The 22,004-nt window shown below is 40.0% G+C and overlaps 1 long non-coding RNA gene across 23 annotated transcripts in view; it reads right to left on the bottom strand.

The window, feature by feature from the left end:
- Positions 1–2,918: 2,918 nt before the first annotated feature.
- Positions 2,919–22,004, bottom strand: part of LOC103351910 (uncharacterized) — a 77,602-nt gene continuing 58,516 nt past the window's right edge. For 8 of the 23 annotated variants that reach the window (XR_016227999.1, XR_007912084.3, XR_016228001.1 and 5 more), the window contains 3 exons: positions 4,781–4,865; positions 4,213–4,348; positions 2,919–3,708 (listed from right to left, as the gene is read on the bottom strand). This is a non-coding gene — a long non-coding RNA (uncharacterized LOC103351910). Of the gene's footprint in view, positions 3,709–4,212; positions 4,419–4,780; positions 4,866–15,189; positions 21,939–22,004 lie in introns of those variants that run through there. The other 15 variants (XR_016228005.1, XR_016228004.1, XR_016228006.1 and 12 more) reach the window with 4 other exon arrangements.

Here is a 22,004-nt window from a genome sequence, read left to right as displayed (position 1 = left end):
CACTGATATAGTCAACACTTAATTGGCCTTCCAGGAATATAGGCAAAGAGGAAATACTAGATAAGAAAAATACTCAATTGATTAATCATTAATTAAGTCAACAAATAATCTTAAATGGTTTCTACTTCCAGATAATGGGGCAGGTACTAAATATATACACCCCCCAATCTACCAATCCTAAGTGACTAAGTGCACTGCACATGTACCATTATATTGTAAATAACAGCATCACTCCAAACCATCACAAATATTCCCCCTCACATTTAGCCATATAAATACCCTCTCATCCCACAAAGGTCATTACAAGATACATGTTGTTCAGAATACTAGTATTATATATAAAATATTAATGCTACTCCTCTCTCACATTTAACAATACAACCCTTAACCCCAGTCAGTTCACTATAAAAGTTATACATTTTGTACTCTAAAAGAGCACCATCAAAATCACGCAATGTATGACAAAACGTCATGTACCTTGCTCCCTTTAACATTTCAAACTACTAGCCCATTTTTTATAAATTCAGTCACTTCTTTCAAACCAGCCAAACACTCAAAATATTTTAAAGATTTTATTTATTTATTTGAGAGGTAGATTTATAGACAGAGAGAGGGGGAGAGAGAGAGAGGTCTTCCATCTGCTGGTTTACTCCCCAAATGGCCGCAATGGCCAGAGCTGAGCCGATCTGAAGCCAAGAGCCAGGAACTTCTGGGTCTCCCACATGGGTGTAGGGGCCCAACTACTTGGGTTGTCCTCTGCTGCTTTCTCAGGCCATTAACAGAAAGATGGATAGGAAAATGAGCAGCCGGGACACGAACTGGTGCCCATATGGAATGCCGGTGCCACAGGTGGAGGTTTAGCCTACTGTGCCATAGTGCCGGTCCCACACCCAAAGTATTTTTAACAATCTTCTTTCCTTCCTCCTGTCCCATTATCTTCACAGTCTTCTCAGAATCAACTATTCAAATTCCCAGTTGAAGTCCAGGTCTCTTCTTTAGTTGTAGACAAAAAGTGCCCTTTGGTATAACTGGTGAACCCAGCTGTTATGTTATTCCTATCTCTTTTTTAAGATTTATTTTTTATTTATTTGAAAGACAGAGTTACATATAGAGGGGGAAGATGACAGAGAGAGAGAGAGAGAGGTCTTCCATCCCCTGGTTCACTCCCCAAATGGCCACAAAGACTAGGGCTGTGCAAGGCCAAAACCAGGAGGAGCCAGGATCTTCTTCCAAGTCTCCCACATGAGTGCAGGGGACCACACTCTTGGACCATCTTGTGCTGCTTTCCAAGGTGCATTAGCAGGGAGTTGGATCAGAAGTGGAACAGCCAGGTCTGAATTGGTGCCCATATGTGATGCCAGCATCATGGGTGGTGGCTTAACTCACTATGTCACAACACCTGCCCCATGTTATTCTTATCTCAGTTCTCTTGTATATCCTCTAGTTTTTGAGTTTTCTGATCTGATAACTAGGAATATCCTTTCTGGCTTCTACCACTGCTTTCAACAATAATAAAAATATTTTCCAAATAATGTATTCTTTTTTAAAATCTTTTTTTTAATTTATTTATTTGACAGGTAGAGTTACAGACAATGAGAGAGAGAGAGAGAGAGAGAGAGAGAGAAAGGTCTTCCTTCCATTGGTTCACCCCCCAAATGGCCGCTATGGCCGGCACTGTGCCGATCTGAAGCCAAGATCCAGGTGCCTCCCCCGGTCTCCCATGCGGGTGCAGGGGCCCAAACACTCAGGCCATCCTCCACTGCACTCCCGGGCCACAGCAGAGAGCTGGACTGGAAGAGGAGCAACTGGGCCTAGAACCTGGCGCCCATATGGGATGCTGGCGCTGCAGGTGGAGGATTAACCAAGTGTGCCATGACGCCGGCCCCCAAATAATGTATTCTTACGCAAACCTCTTCTTACCATCAAATCAAGCTCTTATTCCTTTAGAAAAAGTGAATTCTATACACACACACACACAAGACAACATACCTTTAATTTAAAATGTTGGATCCTATGAGGAGTGATCTCATTTTCAAGAATCTGACTGGATCCTGGGTCTCTTTAATAAATGTAAAGTGGGATTTCTCCCACTGTAAATGACAAAGCACTTTCACAACCTTTCATGAGTCACAGCATTTTTAATTTTTTCATTTTTCTTTTTAACAAACACATAATTTGTACATATTTTGGGAGTACCATGTGATGTTTTTATACATGTGAGTCCCAGTTTTCTAAAGTTCAAAAGAACAGTCATCAGTGATATTGGTTTGTAGGTTTTTTTTGTTGTTGTATCCTTATCTGGTTTGTGTATCATAGCAATACTGGTCTTACAGAATAAGTTTGGGATAACTCCTTCACCTTCAGTTTTTTGGAATAATTTGAGAAGAATTGGAATTAACTCTTCTTTGAATGTTTGATAGAATTCAGCAACGAAGCCATCTAGACATGATTTTTTCTTTAATGGGAGAGTTCTAAATTACTGATTCAATCATAATTAATTATTGGTCTGTTAATAGTTTCTATTTCTTTGTAATTCAGTCTTGGTAATGTTTGAGGTGACAGCTATGCTAATTACCCTGATCTGATCATTACTTAATGTATATGTGCATCAAAACATCTAATTGTCAATTAAAATTTTAAAAGTAACAGGAAAAAAAGAGTACTTACCACAGCTCATATGAATATAACATCAGGCCCACTCTTATAAAACAAATTAAAATCCTGAGCTAAAGATAATTCCTGCTGTATTAAAAATGACATTTTCCCAAGAAAATGTGGTGCTCTAAGAGCTGGTCTGTCATCCACTGTCATTAGAAAACACCATCTGAACAAAGGCTCAACACTATTTGGACAAAGGAAGAAGAGATAAATCAATTACATAAAGGAAATGTCCACCCATGACAGCTTCCAGATTGAACAAGGGAAGAACTTAAGTCTTTCACTTAAAAATCTACCACTGAGGGGTGGCATGGTGGTACAATAGGTTAAGTTGATGCTTACAATGCCAGCATCCTATATCAGAGTACCAGTTCAAGTCCCAGCTGTTCTGCTTCCAATCCAACTTCCTGATAATGAACATGGGAAGGCAGCAGAAATGGTTGAAGTGCTTGTGCTCCTGCCACCCACATGGGAGACCAGGATGGATTTCTGGGGTCTTAGCTTGGAATCATTTAGGAAGTAAACCACTGGATGACAGATTCTTTCTCTCTCTCTCTCTCTCTCTCTCTCTCTCAGTATTCAATACAACAAATAAAACTTTTTAAAAAATACGTACTACTAAAAGAGAATGTCTCCTCTCTTAAGGATGGTACAATATTTGCTACATTGGCATGGCTATTTCCCAGGTTTTTCCCATGACCTTACCCTACACACATTTCTTTTTGGTTTTCACTTTACGTATTTAAATGTATTTTCCATTGTGCTGGAGATACCCTCCATTTTGTTCTGCAACACATCCTTGCCTCCTATGTTTTTGCCCTCTTGTCTGAACTAGGACATGTAGGAACCTCCTAGGGTCTTTATTTACTTCCTTGATATGTTACTGGATAATTAGCATTTATGAAAGTATGCAGAAGTGATGCTTGGTATCCAGATATTCTTGGGATTTGGGATTGCAGACAGTTCCTAGGCAAGTTGTTGATATGGTGGCATGCCGAATAGCTGTTTCTCCTGGCAGAGCTAATGGATGGTTGCTCGGGTCAGAAGTACCTGAATGGGACAAAAATAATCAGATGGTAGTCAAAAACCATGAATAATCTTCATGTGCCTAATTGGAAAAAAAATCTTCCCATGCACTGTGGAATGAACAGGACTTTCATCTTAACACCTCTCTCTGTAGTCAAGACTCTTTAGACATTAGCATTTCAGATTTCCTTAGGAATCATGTATCCTAGATACTTTTGGATTGTATAACCTGTATAATTTTTATAAGGAAACAAAATACATATGAATTTCCCATTTTTGCTTTCTGAGGGATGAAGATGAACTGTCATTGAGGGTGTTGCAGTGGGGCTGTGGGAAGAAGATCTAACGACAGGTTGATTGGTACTAGCTCTCTTTTGCCTCTGCAAGTCAGCTTATACCCCTCCCTCCCATCTAGTTATTATTTTCCCATTGTACAGAGTACCTAAGCTTATACTTAATTCATGCTATAGGAGTGTGAGGTAAAAAGATGACCAAGACATTTGGATAAATTTTTTAAAAGCCTCTTACCTACAATTATGGTATATAGATCTGGAGTAGGAACAGCACATATCAGGTCTGAAAGAAGCTGCCAAACCACAGAAGAATCCCTAAGGTAAATGGAGCATAGGAATGACAAAACCTGCAAATCATGTGTCCGAAACCACTGCAGAGAAAGAGATGAAAGTTTTCATGGAAGACTTTTTCCGGAACAAAGCAGCCCTGGCCACTGAAAACTGGAAAATGGAAAAAAATTTTCTCCTGAACTCTGCAGTCATAGCCAATGTAAATACAAAATTCAAAGGCTTATAAACAAAGCACCTGTGGCATTTGAAGCCTAGAAATGGAACAATTCTCTAATAAAAAAGAAAAGGGCTGGACATGGTCAATCCAGACATGAAAGAAAAATTATTTAATGAGCAAAGTAGCCAGAGTCGGTAGGGACAGGGCATTGGTAACCATGATCATTACCAGTCTCGGGAGTGATAGATTGTTTTGAATTCAACATTTGTATTAATCAAGGTTCTATAGAGAGACAGAATCAATAGGATATGCATATAAATATATGAAGGGGAGTTTTTTAGGGGAATGGGCTCACCTGATTATGGCAGCTGAGAAGTCTCACCATAGGTTGTCTACAGGCTGGCAACCATGGGATGTGAGCAGCATGGCTCACTCCAAATCTGTAGGCATCAGAACCAAGAAAACGAAAGATTTACCTCAATTTGTGAGCAAAAATTTGAGTACCAGCAAGGAACCACTGGTATAAATCCTGGAATCCAAAGGCCAGCAAGTCTGGAGTTCTGATGTTCAAGGTAGGAACTGAGCAAGCTGAGCATGTCCCAGTTTTCAGAGAGACCAATTTGCCTTTTTACTTTAAAAACTTATTTATTTATTTGAGAGGTGGAAGGACAGGGGAAGGGAGGAAGGGAGGGGGAGAGAGAGGGGGGATTTGGATCCACTGGTTCACTCCCCTAATGCCCACAAAAGCCCAGGGCCTGAAACCAGGAGCCAGGTACTCAATCCAGGTCTCCAGGTTGGGTGGCAGGAACCCAATCACTTGAGCTATCACCATTGCCTCCCAGGGTCTGTATTGCAGGAAGCTGGAATCCAGAGTCAGAGTCAGGAATCAAACCTGGGTACTCTGATATTGAACATATTTAAGCATTAGGTCAAGTGCCTGCCCACCTTGAAGGTGGGTCTCCCCCACATAGTCCACTCAGACTCACATGCTAATCTCATTTGGAAACACCCCTACAGATACACTCAAAATAATGTTTTTCTGGGGCCAGCGCTGTGGGGTAGCAGGTAAAGTTGCTGCCTGCAGTGCCGGCATCCCATATGGGTGCTGGTTCAAGACCCAGCTGCTCCACTTCCTATCCAGCTCTCTACATGGCCTGGAAAAGCAGGTACCACCACAACTTCAATTACTGACGCAGACACCCAGATAACCCTAAACCACAAGAGGCTGAGCAGAAGAGTACTTTTATTACAATAGCAGCTATAGTTAGAGAAGACAATGAAGTAAGATACATTTTCATTGACCAAAGAAGGAAGGACTGAGAAGAACAAGGATGGTACAGATTTCCATTATCAAAAACCTGCTATGCCAGGGAAGACACATAATTAGAACACTTTTCCATGGCCAAAGTAGAAATAAAAAGAAAGATAAAATTCCCTTTGTGATCACAATTGGGATAACTGTACTCGACTTCTTTTATAACCAAAGCAGCTAATGGTTAGTGAAGACCAAAAGAAAGTGGAAAACTTTCTTTCATGACTAAAGAAGCTTTGCCAAGGAAAGATATATTAAGACAGATTTCATTCATGATCAAAGCAGTTGTGACTAGAGAAATCCTAAGTTTAAGCAAATTGTTGGGCTGCCAAAGGAGTTATGGCCGAGAAAAACAAGGAACTGGAAACTTTGTAGGTGACAAAAATAAGTATGGCTGTGCAGGCAAAGATTTTAAAATCTCCTTAAATGCTAAATAGCAAGAATTATGGAAAGTCTGCTCTTATGATCAAAACAGCTATGACTTGAGAAGTCTGCTCTTGTGATCAAAACAACTATGACTTGAGAAGTCTTGATGGTGAAAAAATAGTTCTGTGATAAAGGCAGCTATGATAGAGAAAGCCAGTTGTTTTGAAATATTTGGTCAATTGTTATCAATGATTGTTATCCTACAGTGCTATAGAACATTAGAAATTATTCTTCCTATTCAACTGCACTCCTTGGGAGATTTTTGTACATGTAAGGAGCCGTGAAATATATGGTGCATAAAAATCAATTTCATAACTAGAACAGAAAGACTTTGAAAGGCATAAGAGGTTAATTATTTCTTTCATTTTCAAAGCAGATATGCCTGGGGAAATCATGGAAAATTTTCTGAAAGGTAGAATTTCTGAGTGATGATCTTGAGTATTTAGCAGAGAAAATTTCTAGGCAAACTGTTGTAGTTATGGCCTGGTTTCTCCTTACTGTTTACAGTAAAATTCAAGAGGTGAGAGATGAATTTAAGAAGAAATTGTTCAGTGAAAAGTAACAGAATTTTAAGACTTGGAAAATTATCAGCCAGTATGTATTGCAAGAAATGAGAAAGTATATTCTACAGAGAACACAAAGGACTGGGTGAGCTGTCAGTTTGAACTAAAGGGGAAAGAAACAGGACAAAATGAAGAAAGACTGTCAGACTTCTTGGATTCTACGGGATGAAATAATACAGCTATTCATCTGTGAATGTGCATTATCCTTCAAGAAAAAAAGGGAAGAATTACTCTAAATATAATTCAGAGATAAGTAGAACTGACATTCCCTCCACAGACCCAGAGAATATAGACCAGGAGTCAAGGCTGTCCCATCCTCACTTTCAGAGGATCAAGCTGCCCCCAACTCAGGGATTCAAGGGCAGGGTTGCCACCCAGATTCTTTATCCCACTTCACAAGTTTGGGGTGGGGGGGGCAAGGCCACTAACTGGACCAAGTGCACTGCTGCCACCCCAATGGGACCACAGGCAGAGCTCAAGTCAGAGATAATTATTGTTAAGCTCTAATATCTAATGAAATCTGTCTTGCTAGCTATTGAACATTCTAATCTCTGCATTTTGGAATGGAAATGTCTGTTTTTCCACCATCATATTTTCAAAGCATATAACTTGTCCTGTTTTACAGATTCACAGCTGTAGAGGTATTTTGCCTTAGGATAAATCACATCTCAATCTCACTTATATCTGATTTGGGAAATACATAGATGAGACTTTGGACCTAGAACTGATGCTGGAATGACTTAAGACTTTTGGGGCTGTTGGGAAGGGGTGACTATATTTTGCATGTGAGAAAGATATGAATCTGGCGGATGTTGAAGATCAGAGGGTGGAATCTTGTGATCTGAATTGTATCTACCCAAATTTAAATGTTTAACCCTATCCTAATGTTACTGCTTCTGAAGACAAGACCTTTTATGGCAGTAATTAAGATTAAATGAGGTCATGAGGGGACTCCAATCCAATGGGACTAGTGTCCTTACAAGAAGAGAAAGAGATAACAGGAGTATGTACTCACGGTGGAAAGGCCATAACTTAAAGTTGTAAGGATTTGTAGTATATGAAATTCAGTAATTCACCCCTTCATAATTTCAACAAACACACAGTGAGAATTTATATCACAGGCCCCAAACTAGGTAGTATGGAAACATTTGAGGGATTCAAAGAATAATCATCACTGAATAATTCTTATTAAAAAAATCTCTAGGGGCACTCAGATATAACTGCCTGAATTTTTCTAAGACACCTATATATCTTCATTTAAAAGAGGTTTCCAGAAGTTATACTATCCATTTCTTATCTCCAAATAGAAATGCACCCAATTTAGATGACTATAATAAGAGTTAATACATGGTAGCCAACCAAATGCTGCTACAGGGATATACTCGGCTCCCCACCCAGGAGACAGAGGCTTGAGACATGGCCCCACGCCAGCGAAGAGTACCTCATCACCCCATGTCAGCAGGAAGTAGCTCTAAAGACAGATCATCGTCCCTCTACCCCTCCTGGACTTTTGGGACTAATGTAATCCCATACAACTCCTGCTTTATAGAAAAACAAAAGAGGGGAATGTTAGTAAAATGGTGCAGTCTTATCTATGGCACGATCTACACCCTGACTCCATCCTAAACTCTAGCCCACACCACCCCACCCCACCCCACCCTCATTACTGGAAGCCAGGTGGCCACAGGGCCCAACCACCAGTGTCAAACTCCACTCCCATCCTAATGGGATTCACTGCTCCTACTTCCCTGCCTGCGCCCTGGCAGTTTTAAAAGGACCCGTTCCTGTACATGTGGCTCTCTTTCTCTCTGTCTCCCGATCTCTGTCTGTCTGTCTCTCTCTGTCTTTTGATGTCTCTCTGGATCTCTCTCTTACACTCTCCATCTCCCTCTTTTTCCCTCTTCGCTCCTTCCCTCTAGTCTGTTGGGTTTCCCCCAATAAACCCTTTCCCTTAAAAAAAAAAAGAGTTAATACAAATATAGTATCAAGCAGTGTGTGTGTGTGTGTGTGATTTAATTTATATAATAACTCTGAGACAGATGCTATTATCTCCTTTTTTGAGGTGAGGAAAGTAAGGTGTGGGAATATTAAATGCCTTGTCCATGACCATAAATTTAGTAAGCAGCTGAGCCAAGATTTGAACTCAGACATTCTGTTGTGTGAATCTACACTCTTAATCGCTTCACTCTATGACTTCTACATTATTTTATGATTATTAAATAGTGTTTCCAGGATGCATCTTTTAACCGAAGGTGAAAGACAGTATGAAAAATGAAGGAAACAAAATGAGTCTTATTGATGCCATTTTTCCCTTTAAGCTCAAAGAAATTTATCCTACCACTTAAAGAAAAAACAAAACTCATGATTTTTTCATAAAGGAGAGATGAAGAGATTAAACTTAGACTTTTATTAGAGTCTCCTACAAGGTAGAACAATTGCAAAGTGTTCTAGGGAGAGTTTCTGGAGGTAGTTTTCATTTTTTCATTTTTGTTCTCTTTAATATAGTCTCAACTAGACATAAAATGGAAAAAATGTAGCATTTCCACTGAGCTTTTGAGCCTTATGCTCCAAAAGTGTTACTCATCCTACCTCCACACCCCACTCCCATTGCCACCCCCACAACGTAACAATCCAAGAAGTAATACAATGTACCTTTTGGGAAAAGTGACTTTGCAATAGTTTTAGATCATCAGAACATACCCTTTTCTCCCCTTATGATTTCTCACCTCAATTTCCCAGCAAAAAGTTTCCTAACGCCTAAACTGTCAGCAGTATTTCTGCTAAGAAAAGCTGCTTCCCAATCCTGCCCTGTCTCAGGAGGACAGTAACTCTAGAAACCTCAACAACTATGCCAGAAAAAAAAGACAGAGGCGGGTTACCTGGTCAATGACTTCTGTGATAAGGTTCTTTAAAAAAAAATTTTTATTTATTTGAAATGTAGAGTTACAGAAAGGCAGAGGCAGAGGGAGAGAGATAGAGAAAGAGAGAGAGAGAGAGAATGAATCTTCCATCTGCTGGGTCAGTCCCCAAAGGGCCACAATGATCAGAGCTGGGCCCATCAGAAGCCAAGATCCAGGAGGTTTTCCAGGTCTCTCACGTAGGTGCAGGGTCCCAAGGACTTGAGCAATCTTCTGCTGCTTTCCCAGACATATTAGCAGGGAGCTGGATCAGAAGTGGTGCAGCTAGGACTCAAACCAGCACCCATATAGGATGCCAGCACTACAGGCTGCAGCTTTACCTGCTACGCCACAGCACTGGCCCCTGTGATAAGGTTCTTATGAAAGATATTATCAAGCAAGAACACACCCATTAGAAATGCCTCATGCTATGGGGTAGTAAATCAGGAAAAGTGTGAGTGTTGGGAGAGGATGAAAGAAGACTGAATAGTGCATGTATAGAGAGTATACAACCTTTTCTGGGAGAGTCAGGGAGTGGACATTTAGCCTAGGGGTTAAGACACCTGCATCCCCTATCAGAGTGCCTGGGTCGGATGCCCAACTTCAGCTCCTTACTCCAGTTTACTGCTAATGTAGACCTTGAGAAGCAATAGTAATGGCCACCCAGGAGAACCTGAGTAGACATGTCCTTGCCACCCATGTGGGAGACCTGGATTGTATTTCCAGCTCATGGCTCCATCTCTGGCCCCATCTCTGGCCCAGCTCTGACGATTGTGGGTATTTGGGGGAGTCAATCAGTATATGGGAGTGATATTTCTCTCCCCCTCCTTCCCTCCCTTCCCTTCTATTTTTTAAGAAGGGAGAGACAAAGAGAAGACGACAAATTCTGCTAGTCTTCTGTTCTGCTTCAAATAATTTAATGATAGGTTTTCAGAGAAGAACCTGACTTATTGAATAGATTTCATCAGAGAAGTCCCAATGAAGATGGAACTGATCCATCTATCATAAAATTCTTACACATATATCTTCCCTTCCCCTGCCTTCCAGCCAGAGAGCACTAGAAAATAAGCATGCATGCCATGTGTACATAATGCTAGCCTATTGCTACAGACTTGAAAAAGAAAGTCTCATCTCCCTCACTCATTCCATAGCCAAAATGTCCTTCCTGTGGTAAAACCCACATTGTTCTTGGATGCCAATAAATCCAAATTCCCTTCAGATGGTCTGTCTGCCTGGGCTTGGGTTTGGAGTTCAGGAATACTCAATCATGCTGTAGTATTCCTCCTGACTCATCCTTCTGATGACCTCTGAGATGGGGCGAGCCTTTACTAAGAGCTCAGGAGGGGGTGGCTCCCAGATGCTTATCCCTATTGACCCCTTAGGTAATCCACCCACACCCTGGAGCCAAAGTTCCCGTTAGTCTGGCCTTATCTGGCATAGCTGTCCATGTTGTTCTTGGCCAATTACAGCAAACTGTTCATGGTTTTGAGCAAGCTCAGTATGGAAGAGACCCAAAGGCTCACGACAGACAGGTGCAAAGAAACTGAACATGGAGCATTCCAGCCACTACCTTTATGACATAAACACAGTAAAAATTTGAAGACTGAAAGTGAGGAATTAGGTGTGGCAAATAGGAAAGGAGATTAATAACTAAATTAAAAAAAAAACTTTAACTGATTGTTTACATGTTGGAGACACAATCCCAAGAAACTGCTTTACATATCAGAGTTAAATTTTGGGGGTGAGCATTGCAGTACACTGGGTTAAGTTGATGCTTATGCCCACATCACATGTCAGAGTATCTGGTACAGTCCTGAGTCCTCCACTTCTGATCCAACTTCCTGCTAATGTGCCTGGGAGACAAGAGATGATGGCTCAAGGACTTGGGTCCCTGCCACACTGTGTGAGACTTGGATGCAGTTCCTCGTTCCTGGCTTTACCCTGGCCCAGCCCTGGTAACTGTGGCCATTTTGGGGAGTGAACCAGAGAATAGAATCTCTCTCTATCTCTAACTTTTCCTCATCCTTTCCCAATTCCCTGCCTTTCAAATAAAAGAACCTTTTAAAAATAAATATTGCCTCAAAGATTTCCACACAGTTCCTATGCATGTAGTTCCAAAAATAGACAATAAAAGGATGTTACTGAAAGGATAGGAGTTTGCTACAGAATAGATTTGCAAACTAAGGCCTAGTTAGTTGACTCTGAGTTTAAAATGAGTCAGCAAGCTGTCAAAAAGTCAAGTAAAGCTGGGTCGCATTTGCTGAAACATAATGTTCAGATTTAGGAAGATGACAGTTCCACTCTATTATGAGCTGTTAAGACCACACTTGAGATAATCATATGGTTTTTCTTCTGCAGTCTGTTAATGTGGTGTATCACATTGATTGTTTTGCACACATTGAACCATCCATGCATACCAGGGATAAATCCCACTTGGCCTGGGTGGATGATCTTTCTGATGTGTTGTTGCATTCTATTGGCCAGAGTTTTATTGAGGATTTTGAGTCTATGTTCATCAGGGATATTGGTCTGTAATTCTCTTTCAATGCTGCATCTTTTTCAGGCTTAGGGATTAAGGTGATGCTGGCTTCAAAGAAAGAGTTTAGGAGGATTCCCTCTTTTTTGATTGTTCTGAATAGTTTGAGAATAATTGGAGTTAGTTCTTCTTTAAATGTCTGGTAGAATTCAGCAGTGAATCCTGGTCTTTTCTTTGTTGGGAGGGACTTAATTACTGATTCAATTTCTGTCTCAGTTATGGGTCTGTTTAGGTTTTCTATGCCTTCCTGGTTTAATTTAGGTAGATTGCATGTGTCCAGGAATCTATCCATTTCTGATAGATTTCCCTGTTTGCTGGCATACAACTCTTTGTTCTAATTTCTGATGACTCTTTTCATTTCTGTGGTGTCTGTTGTTACATTCTCTTTTTCATCTCTGATTTTACTTTTGATTTGGGTCTTTTCTCTTCTTTTTTTAGTTAGTTGAGTCAACGGGGTGTCAATTTTGTTTATTTTTTCAAAAAACCAGCTCTTGGCTTGGCTGATCTTTTGTAATTTTTTTTGGATTCAATTCTGTTGATTTCTTCTCTAATTTTTATTATTTCTCTTTTCCTACAGATTTTTTGGTCTGGTTTGCTGAAGTTTTTATAGATCCTTGAGATGCATTGAAAGCTCATTTATTTGGTGCCTTTCCAATTTCTTGATGTAGGCACCTATTGCTATAAACTTTCCCCTTAATACTGCTTTTGCTGTATCCCATAAGTTTTGGTATGTTGTGCTGTTATCCTCATTTACTTCCAGAAAGTTTTTTATTTCTCTTTGGATTTCTTGAATGACCCATTGTTCATGCAGGAGCATGTTGTTCAGTCTCCATGTGTTTGCATACTCTCTAGGGATTCCTGAGTTGCTAATTTCCAACTTCATTCCTTTATGGTCTGAGAAGCTGCATGGTATGATTCTAATTACTTTAAATTTGCTGAGACTTTCTTTATGGCCTAGTATGTGGTCAATCCTAGAGAAGGTTCCATGCACTGCTGAGAAGAATGTAAATTCTTTAAATGTAGGATTGAAAGTTCTGTAGATACCTGTTAGATCCATTTGGGCAATAGTGTCGATTAAATCTGCTGTTTCCTTGTTGATCTTCTGTCTGGTTGATCCGTCTATTTCTGAGAGTGGAGTATTGAAGTCCCCCAGTACTATTGTATTGGAGTAAGTCTCCCTTTAAGTCTCTTAACATATCTTTTAAATGAACCAGTGCCCTGTAATTGGGTGCATATACATTTATGATAATTACATCTTCCTGTTGAATTGATCCCTTAATCATTATATAGTGCCCCTCTTTGTCTCTCTTAACAGTTTTTGTGTTAAAATTTATTTTGTCTGATACTAAGATGGTTTCTGTTGGCATGGAATATATTTTTCCAACCTTTCACTTTCAGTCTGAATGCATCTTTGTTGGAAAGATGTGTTTCTTGTAAGCAGCAAATAGATGGCTTTTGTTCCTTAATCCATTCAACAAGTCTGTGTCTTTTATCTGGAGAGTTAAGACCAAAAACATTCAATGTGACTATTGATAAGTAGAGACTTTGCCCTACCATTTTCCCAAAGATATTTCTAATATATGCCTTGAACTTCCTGTGAACTTTTACTGAGAGGTTTTCTTTTTATTTATTTATTTATTTATTTTTATTTTTTGACAGGCAGAGTGGACAGTGAGAGAGAGAGACAGAGAGAAAGGTCTTCCTTTGCCGTTGGTTCACCCTCCAATGGCCGCCGTGGCTGGTGTGCTGCGGCCGGTGCACCACGCTGATCCAATGGCAGGAGCCAGGAGCCAGGTGCTTTTCCTGGTCTCCCATGGGGTGCAGGGCCCAAGCACCTGGGCCATCCTCCACTGCACTCCCTGGCCACAGCAGAGAGCTGGCCTGGAAGAGGGGCAACCGGGACAGAATCCGGCGCCCCAACCGGGACTAGAACCTGGTGTGCCGGCGCCGCTAGGCGGAGGATTAGCCTAGTGAGCCGCGGCACCGGCCTACTGAGAGGTTTTCTTCCTTTACCTTCTTTCATTTTGATGGCCATGTTTCTTTGTTTCTGTGTGTAACACATCTCTAAGCATCTTTTGCAGGGCTGGAAAAGTGGTGACAAATTCTTCCAATTTCTGTTTGCTATGAAAGGTCTTTATTTCACCTTCATTCACAAATGAGAGCTTTGCAGTATATAATATTCTGGGCTGGCAGTTTTTCTCTCTTAGTACCCAGGCTATATCTCACCATTCCCTCCAAGCCTGTAGGGTTTCTGATGAGAAGTCAGCTGTGAGTCTAATTGGAGATCCTCTGAGAGTAATCTGACATTTTTCTCTTACACATTTTAGAATCTTTTCTTTATGTTTCACTGTGGTGAGTTTGATTACAATGTGCTGTGGTGAGGATCTCTTGGTCACATTTATTGGGGATTGGCTTCCTGTACTTGGATGTCTCTGTCCTTCTCCAAACCCGGGAAGTGTTCTTATAGTATCTCACTAAAAAGGCCTTCTAATCCTTTTTCTCTTTCCATGCCTTCAGGAACTCCTAGAACCCGAATGTTGGTTTTTTTAATAGTGTCGTGTAGATTCCCAACAATATTTTCTAGATTTCTAATTTCCTCTTCTTTCCTTTGGTTTGACTATATACTTTCCTGTGCTCTGTCTTCTAAGTCCGATATTCTCTCTTTTATCTCACTGATTCTATTTTAAGGCTCTCAAATGCGTTAGTCATTTGTTACATTGAATTCTTCATTTCATTTTGATTTCTCTCCAATGGTTTAACTTTTTCAAATCAATCAATGTGATACACCACATTAACAAACTGAAGAAGAAACACCATATGATTATCTCAATAGATGCACAGAAAGCATTCGATAAAATACAAAACCATTAGGCCGGCGCCGTGGCTCACTAGGCTAATCCTCCACCTTGTGGCGCTGGCACACCAGGTTCTAGTCCCGTTCGGGGCGCCGGATTCTGTCCTGGTTGCCCCTCTTCCAGGCCAGCTCTCTGCTGTGGCCAGGGAGTGCAGTGGAGGATGGCCGAAGTCCTTGGGCCCTGCACCCCATGGGAGACCAGGATAAGTACCTGGCTCCTGCCATCGGATCAGCGCAGTGCGCCGGCCGCAGCGCGCTGGCCGCAGCTGCCATTGGAGGGTGAACCAACGGCAAAGGAAGGCATTTCTCTCTGTCTCTCTCTCTCACTGTCCACTCTGCCTGTCAAAAAAAAAATACAACACCATTTCATGATGAAAACTCTAAGAAAATTGGGTACAGATGGAACATTCCTCAATACAATCAAAGCAATATAAAAAACCCATGCAAGCATCCTATTGATTGGGGAAAAGTTGGAAGCATTTCCACTGAGACCTGGTACCAGACAGGGATGCCCATTCTCACCACTGCTATTCAATATAGTTCTGGAAGTTTTAGCCAGAGCCATTAGACAAGAAAAAGAAATTAAAGGGATACAAATTGGGAAGAAAGAACTCAAACTATCCCTCTTTACAGATGATATGATTCTTTACCTGGGGGATCCAAAGAACTCTACTAAGAGACTATTGGAACTCATAGAAGAGTTTGGCAAAGTAGCAGGATATAAAATCAATGCACAAAAATCAACAGCCTTTGTATACACAGGCAATGCCACAGCTGAGGAAGAACTTCTAAGATCAATCCCATTCACAATTGCTACAAAAGCAATCAAATAATAAATAAACTTAACCAAGGACATTAAAGATCTCTGGGATGAAAATTACAAAATCTTAAAGAAAGAAATAGAAGAGGATACCAAAAAATGGAAAAATCTTCCATGCTCATGATTGGAAGAATCAATATCATCAAAATGTCCATTCTCCCAAAAGCAATTTATAGATTCGATGCAATACCAATCAAAATACCAAAAATTCTTCTCAAATCTGGAAAAAATGATGCTAAAATTCATATGGAGGCACAGGAGACCTCGACTAGCTAAAGCAATCTTGTACAACAAAAACAAAGATGGAGGCATCACAATACCAGATTTTAGGACATACTACAGGGCAGTTCTAATAAAAAACAGCATGGTACTGGTACAGAAACAGATGGATAGACCAATGGAACACAATAGAAACACCAGAAATCAACCCAAACATCTACAGCCAACTTATATTTGATCCAGGATCTAAAACCAATTCCTGGAGCAAGGACAGTCTATTCAACAAATGGTGCTGGGAAAACTGGATTTCCACATGCAGAAGCATGAAGCAAGACCCCTACCTTTCACCTTACACAAAAATCCACTCGACATGGATTAAAGATTTAAATCTATGACCCGACACCATCAACTTATTAGAGAACATTGGAGAAACTCTACATATATAGGCGCAGGCAACAAAACGAACAACCCACTTAAGAGATGGGCCAAGGACCTCAATAGATATTTTTCAAAAGAAGAAATCCAAATGGCCAACAGACACATGAAAAATGTTCAGGATCACTAGCAATTAGGGAAATGAAAATCAAAACAACAATGCCATCTCACTAGTCCAAGTGATCAATTTCAGTTCACAATTGATCATAATGAAAGGACTAAGAGTCAAAGGGATCACACAAACAAGACTTGTGTCTGCTAATACTAACTGATAGAATAAAAAAGGGGAGAACATTCCAACATGGGAAGCAGGATACACAGCAGACTCATAAAATGGCAGATGTCCTAAACAGCACTCTGGTCTCTGAATTAGTCCTTAAAGCACTCATATCTGGCTGAAGAGCCCATGAGAGTATTTCAGGCATGGAAAGCCAAGACATTCTGGCCAACAAAAAAACCTAAATGAAGAATCTCTGCGAGATCCCAGGAGAAAGAACGGGCCATAAAAGAAGGAGGTACCTTTCTCTGAAGGGAGGAGAGAACTTCCACTTTGACTATGACCTTGTTTAAATAAGATCGAAGTTGGCAAACTCAAGAGGCTTCCATAGCCTTGGCAACTCATGACAAGAGCCTAGGGAGATTACTGATGCCATAAACAAGAGTGTCAATTTGTTAAGTCAACAACAGGAGTCACTATGCACTTACTCCTCATGTAGGGTCTCTGTCCTTAATGTGTTGTACTATGTGAATTTTCGGTATAACTGTACTCAAACAGTACTTTATACTTTGTGCTTCTGTGTGGCTGGAAACTGTTGAAATCTTTACTTAATATATACTAAATTGATCTTCTGTATATAAAGAATTGAAAATGAATCTTGATGCGAATGGAATGAGAGAGGGAGTGGGAGATGGGAGGGTTGTGTGTGAGAGGTAAGTTATGGGGGGGGCATTGTAATACATAAGCTATACTTTGGAAATTTATATTTATTAATAAGCAGAATATACAAAGAGATCAAGAAACTCCATAACAACAAAACAAACAACCCACTTAAGAGATGGGCCAAGGACCTCAATAGACATTTTTCAAAAGAGGAAATCCAAATGGCCAACAGACATATGAAAATATGTTCAGGATCACTAGCAATCAGGGAAATGGAAATCAAAAGCACAATGAGGTTTCCCCTCACCCCCGTTAGGATGGCTCACATACAGAAATCTACCAACAACAGAAGCTGGCAAGGATGTGGGGAAAAAGGGACACTAACCCACTGTTGGTGGGAATGCAAACTGGTCAAGCCACTATGGAAGTCAGTCTGGAGATTCCTCAGAAACCTGAATATAACCCTACCATACAACCCAGCCATCCCACTCCTTGGAATGTACCCAAAGGAAATTAAATTGGCAAATAAAAGAGCTGTCTGCACCTCAATGTTTATTGCAGCTCAATTCACAATAGCTAAGACTTGGAATCAACCTAAATGCCCATCAACAGTAGACTGGATAAAGAAATTATGGGATATGTACTCTATATTATACTATGCAGCAGTAAAAGAAATGAAATCCAGTCATTTGCAACAAGATGGATTAATCTAGAAAACATTATGCTGAGTAAAATAAGCCAGTCCCAAAGGGACAAATATCATATGTTCTCCCTGATCGGTGACAAGTAACCGAGTACCAAAGGGGAAACCTGTTGAAGTGAAATGGACACTATGAGAAACAATGTCTTGATCAGCCCTTGTCCTGACTGTCGAGGTACAACTTAATACTTTATTCCTTTTAGTATTTTTTTTGTTCTACTTAATACTATTGGTTGAACTCTTTAATTAACACACAATTATTCTTAGGTGTTTAAATTTAACTGAAAAGTGATCTCTGTTAAATATAAGAGTGGGAATAAGAGAGGTAGGAGATGTACAATTTGGGACATGGTCAATCAGACTTGCCCCAAATGGTAGAGTTAGAAATGTGCCAAGGGATTCCAATACAATCCCAGCAGGGTGGCATGTACCAACGCCATCTCACTAGTCAAAGTGATCAGTTTCAGTTCATAACTGATCATGGTGATGGGATTAAGGGTCAAAGGGATCGCATAAACAAGACTAGTGATTGCTAATACTGATAGAATTAAAAAGGAGAGAATGATCCAACATGGGAAGTGGGATACACAGCAGACTCATAGAATGGCAGATGTCCTAAACAGCACTCTGGCCTCAGGATCAGCCCTTAAGGCATTCGGATCCAGGTAAAAAGTCCATGGGAGTGTTTCAGGCATGGAAAGCCAAGACATTCTGGCCAACAAAAAAAAACCTAAATGAAGTATCTCTGTGAGTGAGATCCCAGCAGAAAGAATGGGCCATCAAGGAGGGAAGTACCTTTCTCTGAAGGGAGGAGAGAACTGTCACTTTGACTATTATATTGTCTAAATCAGATCAGAGTTGTCGAACTCAAAAGGCTTCCATAACCTTGGGAACTCAAGACAAGAGCCTCGGGTGATTACTGACGCCATAAAGAAGAGTGTCAATTGTTAAATCCACAAGAGGAGTCACTGTGCACTTACTCCCCATGTGGGTTCTCTGTCCTTGATGTGTTGTACTATTTGATTTAACAGTGTGACTAGTAGTCAAACAGTACTTTATACTTTGTGTTTCTGTGTGGGTGCAAACTCTTGAAATCTGTACTTAGTATATACTAAATTGATTTTCTGTATATAAAGATAATTGAAAAAGAGTCTTGATGTGAATGGGATGGGAGAGGGAGCGGGAGATGGGAGGGTTGCGTGTGAGAGGGAAGTTATGGGGTGGGGGGAGGCACTGTAACCCAAAGGCTGTACTTTGGAAATTTATATTTATTAAATAGAAGTTTAAAAAAATAAAAGTTACTAGCTTTACTAATAAAACCACACTTTAGATAATAATTTCCAATGCTGGACTCTGTATTTTATGAGTTACAAAGATAAATCAAGGTAAAATCCCAAACTATACTGACTATATAGAAGGAAAAAACAAAAGATGCACATAGTCACTGCAGACAAAGATCAGTTGAGAGAACCAAGAGAAAAACAGTAACCATGGCCAGAAATAGCAATAATAATTGAGTTCAACCCAACAAGCTATGTCATGGTTCCTCCAGAAATGGAAACCTTTTGAGAGGGTGACTCAAAATGACAACTGATTATAAAGGTCACTGTCCCAATCTGCTGGGGTATTTTAAAGCCAGAAGACACTTTGGAGAGCATATAGCCCATCCTGTTTCAGTTCTACCTTTGAAACTCTATTTTCTACAGTGTTGGGTATACTTATCCATAACATGCCAGTTTCAAATTGACAATCAGGTAATGCACGCAATTTACCAATAAGACAATTTATAAGGCTTCCCTATAAGGTAGCCTTCCTCAATGGGGCAAAGGTCTTTTACAACATTGCAACATGCTTCATCTGAACTCTACTTTACATACTTACTTCAGGTCAAAATCCAGGGAATTCCTCTACTCTGCCTTTTTCCAGAGCTTTCCACAATGTGTACAATTACCTCAAATACTCAAAGCAGTGTAGGCTGACCTCCTGTTATTGCTCCAATAGTTCAAAGGATTTATACAAATGGCTAAATTGAAACAGGACTCATACTACTCTAGAAATAAGATGAAGTTGCTCAGACCATTCCTGTTTCTCACGTAAATTTCATAGCCCTTTGTACATTCTCAAGATCTATCCTATATTGTGTTGATCCTCAACCAAAGTCAGTCCCACACTCTAGTCACCACTTAAAATGGCTTTCGTTGTACAAGTAAAAGTAAAGGAGGGATATACACTTAGGATTTTCTGTCCAGGAAAGAAAGCATAAATTCATAAATTTTCCCTTTGCCCCCACTAAGAATGATGGTAACAGAAAAAGGAGAACTCGAAAAGGTAGAGCTGCTTAGGAGCTCCCAGGTTCATAAAAAAGACAGTCAGGGAGCCTTATATCACACCATTCAATAGTCATAAATCATCATCATAATAAATAGTGATAAAATAATCTAGGCCTGGAATCTTCTGACCTCTAATTTAGCAATAGAAGGTGGTAGAGATAAGTTCATTCATTCTGCAGAACACACAAAATAAGGCCAGACCAGCACCACAGGCAAGGGGTTGAATCTGTCTACTGATAAGAAATGACCAGGGGAAGTGGGCAGAGATGATTCCATTTCTCACTTGAAATCACTAGGTGGCCTTGCCTGAGGAAGCCTCTTTTGTCCTTCAAGCAGTACCAGTGGAGACCAGTGGGAGACCCAGTAGCAAAAGGCAGATCAAGCAGATCAGAATAGCACTGGAAATGTTCTGAAAATCAGACTGTCATTGAAAGCATAGTTCACAAAAGTGGGCAAATAGAACCTGGATGCTAAACTTAACCTGCTAAAATTAAAATTTTAACTAGAACCCAGAATCTACTGACATAAGAGACAAAATGTCTAAAATATAATTTTAAAAATCACTTGCCATACCAAGAAAAAGAAAATCAGAATTTTAATGATAAAAAACAATCAACTGATGCCAACACCAAAACAAATCAGTTGTTGGAGTTATCTGACAAGGATTTTATAGCGACAAGAATTTTAAATCATAAAATGACTTAATAAGCATTACAAGTTCATTTGAAATACATGAAAACATGAAATCACAGTAAGGAAATAGAAATTATAATAAAGAAATAGAAAGTACTGAAAAAATTAGAATGCTAAGTTTTTTTTTAAATTCACAGGTTAGATTCAATAGTCAAGTGTAGATGTAAGAAGATGGAATTAGTGAATTTGGGAATATATAGGTAGGAGTTACTCAATCTGAAGAAATAAACTGGGGCAAAAAAAGTAGTGTCTCAGGGACTTGTGGGACAATAACAAAAAATCCAACATTCGTATTGTCAGGTCCCAGAAGAAAAGGAGAAAGAATTGAAAATTTCCCTAATTTGTTGAAAGACATAAACCCACAAATTCAACAAGCTGTGTGAACGTCAAATAGGAAAACCTAAAGAAATTCTTGCCAAGACATACCATAAACTTCTGAAAGTAAAACCAAAACAAAAATTCTAGAAATAAAAAATTAAAGAAAAAATATAACACCACTTCTGTTTTTTAGAAAGATTTATTTATTTACTTGAAAGGCAGAATTACAGAGAGAGAGAGAGAGAGTGAGCGAGCGAGCGAGCTCTTCCATCTACTGGTTCACTCTGTATATGGCTGCAATGGCTGGGGCTAGGGCCAGAACAAAGCCAGGATCCAGGAGCTTCATCAGGATCTCTCATGTGAGTGCAGGGACTCAAGTACTTGGATCATCTTCTGCTGTTTTCCCAGGCTCATTACCAGGGAGCTGGATTGGAAGTGGAACAGACAGGACTGGAACATGTGCCCATATGGATGCCGGTGCTGCTATGCCACAGCACCAGCCCCGACTTCTGATTTCTGTATCTGAAGATCTGGAAAATATTCAATCTAAAGTTAAAATTTAAAAAGCCCCAATAACACTAGCCCCTTCAGGTTTT

Source organism: Oryctolagus cuniculus, chromosome X (assembly GCF_051225735.1).
Source record: "Oryctolagus cuniculus isolate XC-2025 breed Fujian yellow rabbit chromosome X, ASM5122573v1, whole genome shotgun sequence".
In the NCBI taxonomy this organism is placed as follows: Eukaryota; Metazoa; Chordata; class Mammalia; order Lagomorpha; family Leporidae; genus Oryctolagus; species Oryctolagus cuniculus.
Note: the sequence above shows the minus strand (reverse complement) of the source record. Positions and strands in the feature narration are given on the sequence as shown.